Source organism: Micropterus salmoides, unplaced genomic scaffold, assembly GCF_014851395.1.
Source record: "Micropterus salmoides isolate LMB-PRFRI ecotype aquatic unplaced genomic scaffold, ASM1485139v1 Ms_hic_scaffold_2, whole genome shotgun sequence".
NCBI classification, from domain to species: Eukaryota; Metazoa; Chordata; class Actinopteri; order Centrarchiformes; family Centrarchidae; genus Micropterus; species Micropterus salmoides.
The window spans coordinates 22,841,232-22,853,786 of record NW_024041150.1 but is presented as its reverse complement, the minus strand read 5'-3'; the positions used below and the strand labels follow the sequence as shown (position 1 = coordinate 22,853,786).

The window sequence follows — 12,555 nt, the reverse complement described above, 5'->3', positions numbered from 1 at the left end:
ATTATGGCTATAGCTGGTGCCAAGAACATAAAAGCACAAGGCTGGATGCAGAGCAGAATTGTAAATCTAATAACTAGTGTCATCCAATTATATTCAAAGATCATGAATACAGGTGAGGGATTTGATCAATAATGGAGAGGCTCCCTACAGTCATGCGTGGAACGTGATTGTCAGCAGGCCTCAGCTAAGGGGCTGAAATCATTTTCTTAAAGAGAACTGGGGTTTACCCACCAAAATATTCAATGTTTGGATGTGCTGGGAGCGGCATATCTTCTTCACAACCAAAACAGTGTTCCAACCTTCAGCCTATACTCCTGATAAACAATAACATCTTGTGAATAATTACTTAGGGGATAGTCGATAAGGCATTTGCGATTTACAGTACGTTGTGCCTCTAGACACAACTAGCAATCACTCCCACGGTGTTTTCATACCTAGCAGTCGAGTCTAATAGTTCACATAACAGTGATTTCATCAAGTTTCTCCATTGCTGATTGTCATAAAACCAACGCTTGCTTTTGACCTATAAATCTACATGCACAGCCTGTATCAAATTCTGCCCATTGGTATAATTTGCAGGTATAAATCACCATCGCTGTTACTCAGTCAGACACATGACATGTCTGAGCGCAGGTAAAAAAACAGATCTGCTGACTGCAGTAGTCTGTCTCTCTGTAGTACTATTGTTGGATGCTAGATGTTTGTGTCTGCGGGGCTCGGTTGTTCATCAGGTTTGGGTTGCTGCCACAAAAGCAACTTCTCTCAAAACACAATTGGTCATAGTCATCTGTCTCCCCCAGCCACTGCTGTTATTTTTCTGTAGCCCTACATCAGAGCACAGTGCACTTGAGTGTGTAATCAGGAGCAATATTGGCCCTTTATGAATTGTTGTGCACCATTATGTCTATTTAGGGATGTAGATGTGAATGAACTGCGTCTTGGAATCATTACATGAAATGTGTGATCATTACACATGGGCTACAGAGGTTACTGCTCAACTTGGCAGCCCTAACAGGCTGACCTTGAAGTGTTGTACATAATGAAAAATGTCAAGGCAGCTTTCCTACATAGAGAAGCAATGCCTTTGGTGAAAAGAAACAAAATGGAAAATGGTAGTCCTCTCCGATGGACGTGCACGGGCAGACATTCAAGCACAGTCTGACAACTAAATCAATATAATATCCCTACAGGGACTCACTGTGTGTTTGTGGCTCCTAGTGATGAGTTAGTAGTGACCTTATTATGGCATTTTTATGGCATTTGTGCTGACATTACCCTAACAACGGAGCGTCTTTGTATGCCAGGCTCCACCTCTCACCTTTTTAAGGATCATCGGTATAAATTACATTTACTCAAGTACTGTACTTAAGTACAATCCTGAGACACAGTATTTTAATTCTTTTGTTTCTTCAGAAGAAAATATTGCACATTTTACTATTTTAATATATCTATTTGACAGCTACTGTGAAGTTAAAAGAACATTTTAAAAACTATAACAAACCTTCAAAATATGCTGTATTTTTATCCAGTAACCCAGTGGTTCTCAAACCATTTCACATCAAGAACCCTAACCTGACAACCCAACTTGATTTTATTTTGTGACAGGGTCCCCCATCTGACAGGATTTTTGCTTTTGGATGTTTTATTACAGAAAGTGATTGAATCCCGTGACCATAGTAGTCATATATTATGACACAGTGTCACTTGTGGATGGAATTATTGTAAAAAAAATAAATAATTCCCTTTTTTGCTGGGGACCCCCTATGGGACCCCCACTTTGAGATCCACTATAGTAACCTACCCAGTGTAAGTATATAACACAGTATAAAAAAATCAGTAGAGGCTGCTAGTATGCTAATGCAACTCTAATCGCTAATAATCACACAATAGTAAAATCTAAAGCCTAATAATGTCAAATTGACAAAATGCCATTTTACATGTATAATGAGTACTTTAAGTACATCTTGCCAATAATACTTTTACTTTTAAGTTAAAGTTTGAATGCAGAGTTTTATTTATTTATAATGGAATATTTTTGCTATTTCTACATTTAGTTAGGTAGCTAGGTTACCTTTTTTCCACCAATGATGGTGACACACACACACACACACACTTATTTTTACTTATTCCCATTTTGTTTCCATTTTTTGTACCATTTTCATAAATTCTTCCTATAAATAGTTCTATAAAATACTGTCAGTTGGATTATTGATTATACAGTAAATGTTTATGACCTCCCTCATGATAACTTGGCTGTAGCTGTAGAATAACATACACAGACACACACCCAAACACTTGCCTGCCTGCACACACGCACAGTCCCAAGTCCCTCTTTAACACAAAAAGCCCAATAGAGAGAGTGTGTGTGTGTGTGTGTGTGCGGGGGGGGGGGTGTTGTTGGGAAAGTGGGACCTCGCTGAGTGACGTCACCCCTCCTACACACCTCTCTCTGTCTCTCTCTCTCTCTCTCTCTAATCTCCCGTTTTTCTCTGCCTGGGGTTTCAGTCCGTCTTCACGTCTCGGCAAAGACAGAGAAACTAACAGACAGACGGACGGACGGACAGACACAGAAAGAGTGAGAGAAGGAGAGAGAGGAGAGAGAGAGAGGGAGAGAGAGGGGCAGAGCGAGGGGCTGTGTGTCCCAGCCACACTGCACTCTTCAAACACAACCACAGTCTCGCCACGTTCAATTCAATGAAGATCCAACCAGCACAACACAGACAAGACCCAAACCAGAGAATATACCATAGAGTTCCACGTGCGTGTTTTCCGTCCCGTCGCCCCGAAGACCGTTAATGCGTTGGGGACGGACAACTCGGGGAAAGAAACGAAATAAGAGTGAACGGGCGCGGGAGGGGGGGGGGGAGGCAGAAGAAGCAGAACCTGAGGACGGATTTCTTTCCTCCACGCTATTTTATTTCCCCAGGAGTCGACTTGTCAATACTGGATGTAAAAACTCTCGACTTCCATTTACGCAGAAGAAAGGCGAGAGTGAGTTTCAAACTGGCCGCAAAATGATAAGGTAAGCTTGTCTGACGAGCCTGTGAGTTCTGAGCTTGTGACAGAAAGAACTGAAGTCCCTGCCGCAGTGATTTCAGGTGTACGTACAGAGCCTCATGAAGTTGCTTCAAACATATTAGCTGTAACCAACTGCACCTATTTTGACCGGGTTTATTCTCCTGATGCAAACAGACTGTGTGCTGGCAGGCGTGTTTAGGGGTATACCAGTTATATGTATGTGTCAATAACTGTTTTACGCACTGTTTATTGTTATGAATGCGCAGCCCTGAATGGATACAGTGGCGCGTTCACTGGCCACATTACAGTAACCAAAGCACCATGAACGACATGAAAACCTTTGTTAACTGGTTTAATTTCTATTTTGAATATGGATCTGCACGTAAACTACATTGGTAAATGTGCATGTGGAATATATTTATTATGGTGAGCGGTTTGTGTTGATAGTTGGACAGGAAATCTGATTTTCTATAAATTATCACTGCACATCGTTATAAATATATTTAATTACCTGACTATTGCGTTTTGGGGTAGGCTACAGTTTATTGGCTCTCTTTATGTCAAAACAGGTCGGCTCAAACATGTTACTTAAAGCTGTGGCGCTGTCATGTAAATACAGATCATTTAGTGGAGCCCTTTTAGAGTTGTGGAAGATTTTCCAGCGAGTCGATTGTGAAGAATTTTCAAAGTGCATTCCTGCAACTCTCCAGAGATCCCCTCGTCTTTGTCCGTCTTATTTTTAGAACACTTTTTATTTCTTCGTGGGGGTTTAAAGTTGACTTTGCTTTGTAAAGAGCTCACATGTTTTTTCAAACAAGAGGCAGCTAAATATCAGAGAGACAGGCAGATAGTTAGTCAGTCACGCAACCGCTCTATCAATCAGGTGCAAGTAAACCTTTATTTCCAGTAGAGCTGTGTGCACACACCACCTGTGCTCAGTTTGCCAGTTTGGCCACTAGGGGACTCGTTCTCTCCAGCCAGTTAGGGAAATGCAGTAGAGAGGGGCTGTGAGCCATGAAGAAGACCCCCACAGAAAAAAACCCTAAACTAGTAGTATAAAACAATTTTAGAATTTTGTACACAAGATGTTTCCAAAGCTCACAAAATAACTGGATATGTATCCATCATCATGTTTAAAATTAAGAATTTGTAATCTGCAATTCATACTGGCAGGCGTTATGGTGTAACAAAGATGGATGAAAGCATTTTGCATGTGTAGCCTTTAAAAAAGCCCACCTCTGACCATATGCATTGTAACATATTGCTGTCTGAGCCAAATTAAAAGGCAGTGAGTGAAGGCGGAGTACTCTATAGTGAGGTGTTCGAAGGGTCAATAAGTGAGTGTGTGTGTGTGTTTGAGCATCCAAATGAATGTGCATGTGTTTTTGCCCGTTTGTAGCCAGTAAGCAATCTTTGCGAGCACCCACCAGCACCCCTACTGTCTTAGGTGTTTTACAATTCCCAGCTAAAACAATTAGCACCTGCCCAATTTTGACACAGCACATCGCCATCACCACATGTTCGATTTCCAATCTTGCTGCTGCGACAGTGGCGCTCAAAAGAGGAGACAAAATGGTTATGCACCAAGGTGATGCTCGCCTAAAGTGCTGCCTGCCGTCCAGCATCGCTGAAGGGAGCGTCTCAGTCATGGAAAAAGCGGCACTGATGCACGGCCATCTTTTCTCAAACCCTCTTCCTTCACTGTGTGGAATTTTTTAATCCTCCAAAATAGATATATCTTTTTGATGTAAATTGTTAAAAGGTAATTCTGTATTATAGTGTAAAGGAAATGAAAGGAGACATGAGTCAAGCTTTTCTGTGTCATTCACCGTGTGTGTGTGTGTGTGTGTGTGTGTGTGTGTGTGTGTGTGAAGGATACAAACAGTTCACGGTGTGCACTCCATTAAATTGAAAAATGATACAGGCCTAAGGGTGTGGAAAGTGCCTATAAGGGAGTTAAGCCAGTTTTTTTGTGCCTGAAGCTCGTTCTGAAACCATATCCCACATTTTGACAGTGTCTGGAAGGGACACTTCCAAGACTCAATGTCAGAGATAAGTTGACAATGTCTTTCAGATGTCCTTTTATTTGTTTTATTTATTGAATTTACACTCACCTGGATAAGTGTTTTTTTAACAAGCGCTGCTACATATGCAGGTTAAATGTTAAGCTCATTGACAGAAGTGTATTTAATGTAACGGAGGCATTTTGAAGGACTGCAGGAGCTTTCAACATCTCCTTAGTCCTAAGTCCCTCTTTCGGCAAAAAGCCAAGCCCTCTTACAAACAAGTGTGCCTGCACCTCACAGTCCCATTGTCTTAGCACAGCCCAAGTAGCTCTGACTCACTGGTTTATTTTCAAGAGCGGACAAAACGAGTGAGAAAAAAAAAGTTTGTTTTCTATTAGTGTGTACGTGTGTGTTTGAGCACTACTTCAGGAATTCCAAGGCCAGGGCCCCTATTACGAGTGTGGAATGAGAAATCAACACTTACATTGCAAAAATGGATACGTAAACACAGAGGCCACAATTATCAGGCGCCGTGGTGTTGGAACTGGAGGAGATGGAGTGCCAATAGGTCTGTTAGCAATCACCCCCCTCACTGCCTGCCCTCTGTAATCCAGTGGGTGTATTCTATGTTATTTTGCGCCAGCAATGGCCCTTAACAACCTACCCACTGACTGGCAGGCCGGCTGGCTGGCTAGCTGGCAGGGTGGGTGGTTGGCCGATGCAGGGGAAGTTTGACTGGTAGAGGTCATATTGACGAGGGGGAAAAAAAGGCAGGAGGGTAGCGAGGTGCATGCCCACTTGTCGCATCAGTGTTACTATGTGTGCTGTACACTGTACATGTGTGCACACGGGTATGCATTTTGTACGTCTTGCAGTTTCGCCTCATGTGCATCAACTGGTGTGTGTGTGTGTGCCTTTGCGTCAGGGGCCTCCAGCCGACTACAAACTCACTTCACAGAGGCCAGCTTGATGCATTGTGACAAATGAGAAAGCAGTTTGATTTCGCACAACACTGAGCTGCACTCCAGCATAATGAAGTGATCATGACTTTACCCTTGGTTCACTTTGGCCCAGGTCCCGCTGTGTTTTTCCCCTCTATTCAATCGCTTCACTCACTTATTTACTTGGCAAGCATTTCCTCCTGTAACCTCTAGTACTGCATAACTAGCGTCAAGGGTGGGTTGCTTGATAAAAACCACCGCTACGGGGCATTGGTTTTACACATAGGGGAACGCTAGCAGTTTTTTATTGATATTCAAGTTGCCGCTGGGTTGGAATAATAAGAAGCCTATTTTTACACCCAGGCAAAATCACCTCTACTGTCCATCACCCTGTCAGGGCAGAAAGCTGAGGCGTAAATATTATTTGGCAGTGGAAGGAGCACAGGGCTATAGTTCTTTCCTGTTTCTCTCTTTTTGTTGCTCTTGTGTTGTGTCTGTGCTTTATTATTTTCTTCTTTCTTTCTGACTCAGATGAGTCTCATCAAAATGAAATACAAAAAAAGTCCCCTGTCTTCTCCATCCGTTTGTCCTGTTTTCATGTATCATGTATCTCCCTCAGTGAAACTGACTTGTACATATTCCAGCACACAAAGAGCAGTGTAACTTCCAACATGTTTCAACTTAGTGTTGGGTACAATACAGTTAGAATGCTTTGCCTAGAGGCTCTGCCTCCAGGCTTTACGTACAGGGGGGAGTACCGACGTGTCAGAAAGAGGGAGGGCTGCTCTTCCGCCGCAGCTGTCCTTTGCTTGCGGATTGGGTTTCAGGAGATATGATGGATGCCAAACGCCTGCAGCCAGTTGTGAAGACTTAGAAGGGGAGGGAGTATGTTGGTATGGATTTGGATCAGGGTCAGTGGCACTGGCAGAGGACTGGAATTCTGCCCTTGACCTCCATTTTGGACCCCCACCCCATCTAGCAACTAACAACCTGTCACTATTAGCACTTTTAGAGAGTTAGGACTAATTAGAAGGAAAAAGACTGCAAGTGAAACATAATTCTGGTTTCAAATATTGCCAGAATGAAAGTGATGGGGTTTAAAAAGGTAGCTTGGTGATATTTTTTTAAAAGACTTCGTTTTTATTGTGTTGCAACCCAAAACATTACTTCTGTTTATGCCCTTCCCATTGTCTCATTTATTCTTATCTTCATTTTTTGGAAAGGCTGAGAGCAGAATACACTGAGGTTCATTTGAATAACCGGCGGAATGAGGAAATAAAAGCTAGAGTAAGAAATAGAAGTGGCGGGCGGCTCTGTGCATTCATGTCACACAGCTTTATCAAATTATTCCACAATAGCAGCCACACAAGTGATGGAATTTCAATTAAAGTATGACAGTTTCAGAATTTGTTTCTGCTCGCAAGAGAGCTGGTGGGGGATGTGTGTCATGGGTTTGGGGACGAGGTAGTGGACGGCGGGGAGGGTCTTGTACAGAAGACATATTTTCCAGTCTATATTCCCTATCTATCCACCTCCTTACTCACTCTCCCCCCCCCCATCCTCCATCAAAAGGGAATGGGAATGACTTAGCTGAAACACTTCGGTTCAGAGGCACTCTGCGGTTAGAGCCTGGAGCCGGGCAAAAATAGGGGTGTTACAATGAAGGTCTTTGCGACAAAAAGTCAAAACTGGAGCCTTTAGTTGAAAGGCTCTTTCCGAGAACAATTACGCTACCTGCTGTGCCAAATAGAAGGGTGTAAGAGATAAGTGCAAGGGAGGGGTGCTCAGCTCAGACTGGTGGCTAGCCCGTAAACTGGGAGAGAGCAACGTATATATGACCCTAAGGGACTGTAAACTGTTTCGGGACTGAATTTATAAACACACGCCTGATACGAGCAGACACACACAGGGATGTGACGGTATAAAAATGATAGAACTAATCCTAGGAATAGATAAAACAAACAGTGTTTGTTGCTGCAGTAGTTCGGCATACAATTATGTGCATAAAGTAAGCCTAAAATAAGACCTACTCTTTATCTTAAATGAACCTTAAGAACAAAAGGGGACTGAGATTTGTCTCTGTTGTCCCTTTGCATTTCCCAGACTCCCAGTGGAATTGGCAAAGAGGAGAAAAATCCATTAAAAAGTGCAGTGACATTGCCACATAGCAATTTCACGTATGAGGAATGCATTTAATAGTGGATGGATTTTTCATAATTTGGTTGTGTTTCCCCAATTTGTGCCATAATTTTTGAACTGACACATGCTGTTATGGGATCCAGAGTCTGGACCCCGCATGTCCACAGGGAGATGTTTAAACATGTATGAATACCTCGCAAGCAAAGTGATAAATATAGTACAACAAAAGGCAGGGAATTTGGACTGATCAACATCTACATTGTGTAACTATCTGTTCTTTATTATTCCTCATTTATCCTCCCCTTTCTGTGAATTCAAATTTAAATTCCTGCATTCACTGCAAGGTTAGGAGCCAATGTTTAAATTCTGTGTAACCCCGGCATTCTCTCTCTACTCAATCTGCAATTATAGCTAGCTGCTTTGAAGAAGCCAGGCGGAACTAAAATGACTTTTCATGTCCGGTATAATGACTGCCATTTGGAAGCAGACATGGAGAGAGAGGGCGAGAGACATAGAGCAATAGATGAGAGAGTGAAAAGAGATGGAGGGAGGGACAGAAGGAGGGAGAGAGGGGAACAATCAGTGGATGAAAATGGCTTAGGTCACCTCTGGTTCTGACCAGACGGCCCAAACCAACCGCCTTTCTCTCTATCATTCCTCACAGATGAATCTGCCACATTTTGGTGCTTTTCTTCCCTCCCAGTGCTGCTAACTAAAACTTTCACCCCATTCTCCCCCTGTCTCCATCTTCCCTGCCATTGGTCTCCATTCATTTGCCATCAACAGAAGCTTAGCAGCTTTAAGGCGGATTACAAGATGAATTGCACAGAGCGAGACGCTGTATATTCTCTTTAGGGTGGGCCACTACTGCCAAAGGCCAGAGCTGAGTGCCGTCACCTGGGCTAGCAGCTGGCTATCTTTTACACTTCGCTCGCTAATGAGGCCAGACAGTTGGGGCTGAAGTTATAGTGCAGGCTGGATGCTGTGTTGGCAATCTATTATTTAGACTCTCGTGGGGAGGCCGGTCTCAAGAATTTCATGCATGCATTTTGCAAAGCAAATGGTAGCCCGGGGGGAATACAGAGCTCTGTGTGGGAAAAAAAACGAGCGAGTATTAGACATTAATGTGAGTAGCAGCGTCTCCTTTTCCTGCCTATTTTCAACCTGCCAAGACCTGAAAGGAGACTTTTTGGTATTTTGTCAGTTTTTCATCATAATAAAATAGGTATGTTGGCTCATACAGATGTGCTTCAGCGATGCTGGCAATACTGACAACTCCATCCGATGCATGAGTCTTCTTTGTCTTTTTCATTCAGCGTTTCTTCCCTTCTTCCTTCCTTCCTTCATTTCTTTCCTCGATGTGATATTTTATGGATGGCAGATGAAGGCTGTGGTGGCAGCTTCAAACAGCCGACATAGAAGAACGGGTATATCTTTCCGTTCCCTTTTCATGTATATTTTAGGAACTATTTCAGAGGGGTTTCGGAGAGTTGCATCACACTGTTAGAGATAACACTGCGCAGACAGGACTTGTTTATATTTAGTCAGGCTAGAAAACTATGGCTCACATGACCCCACCAAAGTATTTATAGAATAATACCAGTGTTTAAATTTGCTTAGGTACCAGGGGCTGCTTTGGCAGTTTTTTAAAACGTGTATTTCCCAACAGTCCTACTTATTTACAATGAGCATCCAAACATTAGAGAAGCATACTGGCCTGGTACAAGTCACAAAATGAGCAAATAAGCATATGCACCAGTATCCACTAACTTTTACAGCCCCATGAACCCATTTGGCAATTAACTATATTTGGACCTGTGTATACGCAAATCTACTGGGAGATGAGATGGCAACAGTTAAACATAGAAAGCCAGTTTTAGCCAGAGCTGTTTAGCAGACTTAGGTTACTCTTAAATGAAATTCATGCAGAATGGCTCAAGAAACCACAAATAGCTGGGAGTTATAGATAGCGGAAATAAGCTACACATACCAAACCCCATGAAGTCAGCAAAGTATTAATAACTCTGCATGTACTCCAATGTGGATCCACATCACGACAATATAATGTTGAAATTTGCAAAAGCTCAAAATTAGCCATGTGACAAAGAAAGGGGCCTATCAAGTCATCAAGTCAAGTTACACTAAGAGCTGTTGGCAATTGTCGTACTAGCCATGTAAATGTAAATGCTCCGTACTTGTATAGCACCTTTCTAGTCTTTTCGACCACTCAAAGCGCTTTTACACTACATCTGCATTTACCATTCACACACTGAAACATTCACAAACAGAAACTAACATTCACACACATTCACACACTGGCGGAACAGCCGCCAGGGGCAATTTGGGGTTCAGTATCTTGCCCAAGTACATGTAGCTTGGGGGAGCCGGGGTTGAACCACCGACCTTCCGATTAACGGGCAACCCGCTCTATCTCCTGAGCCACATCCGCCATGTTTCCATTGTCATTTCCATCAGCTGGTTTGGAGCGAATAAACAAAGCAATGGCAAGCGTTGTTACGTCAGTAGTTGACGTCATATATGGCTGTAATAAACAAGATATATGGGTTCCAAACCAGAAACAAAACCAGTCATCCACTGATCTTAGAAAAATGGAGAGAGGTCCTCAGAAATGTGTTTCAAGTGGGCAAACTGCTACCAGCCATGTCTCCGCACATTATGGGAATCTGGTGTTATGCGAGTTTTGCATGCCTCCCAAGAATTGCATGCACCTACAAACAATGCTTTAAAACGCTATAATGTCCTTTGTGGGGTTCATCAATAGGGATAAATGATTCTAAGTATATAGCCTATTCTATGAACGTTTAGAGTCGCTAATATTTTACTCAGTAGAAGTAGCATTCATTGAGATTAAGCAAAAATATGCAGTGATAACCCCGTTTGATCAGTGTGCAGAGAATGCATAAATCGCATACAAATGAGCGTTACCGGCCGTGAGGTGCATGAAATTCTCGCAGGTATGCAGAACTCTGCGCAAGATGCCGATGGCGAAACAGCTGATCAGACGTGAGTTACAAGTTCGCTAGGTGTTTCCATCTCCCATTTAGCACATTTACTCTTTTTCGACAAAGGCAAAAACCACCTCAAGTGAGCGTAAAAACTTTTTTGTGAAATTGAGATTTTCTTTTCCAAATTTTGCCGTTTCCATCAACCTTTTCTAATGCGATACTTCAAAAAGCGCATTAAAAAACGTTGATGGACACACGGTTACTGTCACACTAAAGCACCACAGTCCACACAGGTAAGAAGCACTCTAAACCACATTATGCTATTCCATTCATTGACACACCTCACACCCACAAACACATTTAACAGATGCAGACGTTGCAGAATCGCATCAATCATCCATGAAACCCATGAAACCTACAGGCTAAAGTAAACTAGAATTTGCGTGACCTTTTACACAAAGATTTTCCACTAAAATTCTCATGCTTTTCATGGGAAGTCCATGTCAGATGTAGGGCAGCGTAACCCAAGCCGCCACACTTAATCCTCCACCTACCCCTACCTTGTCCTTGCATGTGTTCTCCCGTCGATCTACCCCAAAGAAACATTCCAGGAGAGTTTTAGCGTCGCTGTAACTGGACACCACCCATGCCTTGTGTGCGTGTTTGACAGGGAGAAAGGGAGAGTTTGTACGTGGCAATTGGAATGCTAGGTTACGGCCTTTCTCTTTTTTGAGAGTTTAAAACAACATGCTACTTAGGTTACATGATGTAAGGCAACAAATAAGCCTGGGATCAGGTCCCTAGATAGCAAAAGGCTAATATGAGTTTTGGTTTAGGATGACAATACCTTTGGCATGTGTGACTACGTACAGTGCAGGTAGCCTTTCATTTTGCAAAGAGAGGTGGTGGAATTAGATGAGGGGATAAGAGAGAAGTGGGTTCTAAAAGACACACAAATACATATTTAGCAGGACTAGGAGTTGAGATAGGGATATATAAAAGGTTCTGTAGAGTGAAAAATACAGCTGAGGCAGCAAAACAAACAAAGGGAAAGACTTATTCTTCTATGTACTTAAACACATCAAAAGAAGATATATATATATAAAGTAACAAATGAATGGTTTCAAGGCAAGGTAAAATCCCAAATGAAACCTTACCACTGTCACTGTGGTTGAAACTGAGATTTAGACTTACTGTGAAATGGCTTACTAACTTTAAGTGTCATCCATATTTGATGACTTGCCTCAGGTCTAGACAAGGAAGGAAAAGGTTTTACTTTAATTACTGCAATTAAAGTATTAACTCAGAAAGAAAGCTAATATGCATTTCTAGCTAGCAATTTAGCTGTTGTTGCTGACCTTCACCCCTCAAGCTTTTAATATTGCAAATGGATTTTCTTTTTGCCATAACTGATTTTCATTCCTGTGACAAACCAAGTGTGTGCGTGTGTGTGTGTGTGTGTGTGTATGTGTGTGTGTCTGTGTG

At 42.4% G+C, this 12,555-nt stretch overlaps 1 protein-coding gene across 39 annotated transcripts in view; it reads left to right on the top strand.

Moving 5' to 3' along the window:
- Nucleotides 1-12,555, top strand: part of LOC119912904 (receptor-type tyrosine-protein phosphatase delta-like) — a 371,622-nt gene that overhangs the window by 238,118 nt on the left and 120,949 nt on the right. For 6 of the 39 annotated variants that reach the window (XM_038732169.1, XM_038732168.1, XM_038732170.1 and 3 more), the window contains exon 1: nucleotides 2,496-3,022. The exons of 29 other annotated variants lie outside the window; for them this stretch is intronic. The gene's annotated coding sequence lies outside the window, so the exon portion shown is untranslated. Of the gene's footprint in view, nucleotides 1-2,493; nucleotides 3,023-12,555 lie in introns of those variants that run through there. 4 more of the 39 variants (XM_038732171.1, XM_038732173.1, XM_038732172.1 and 1 more) reach the window with 2 other exon arrangements.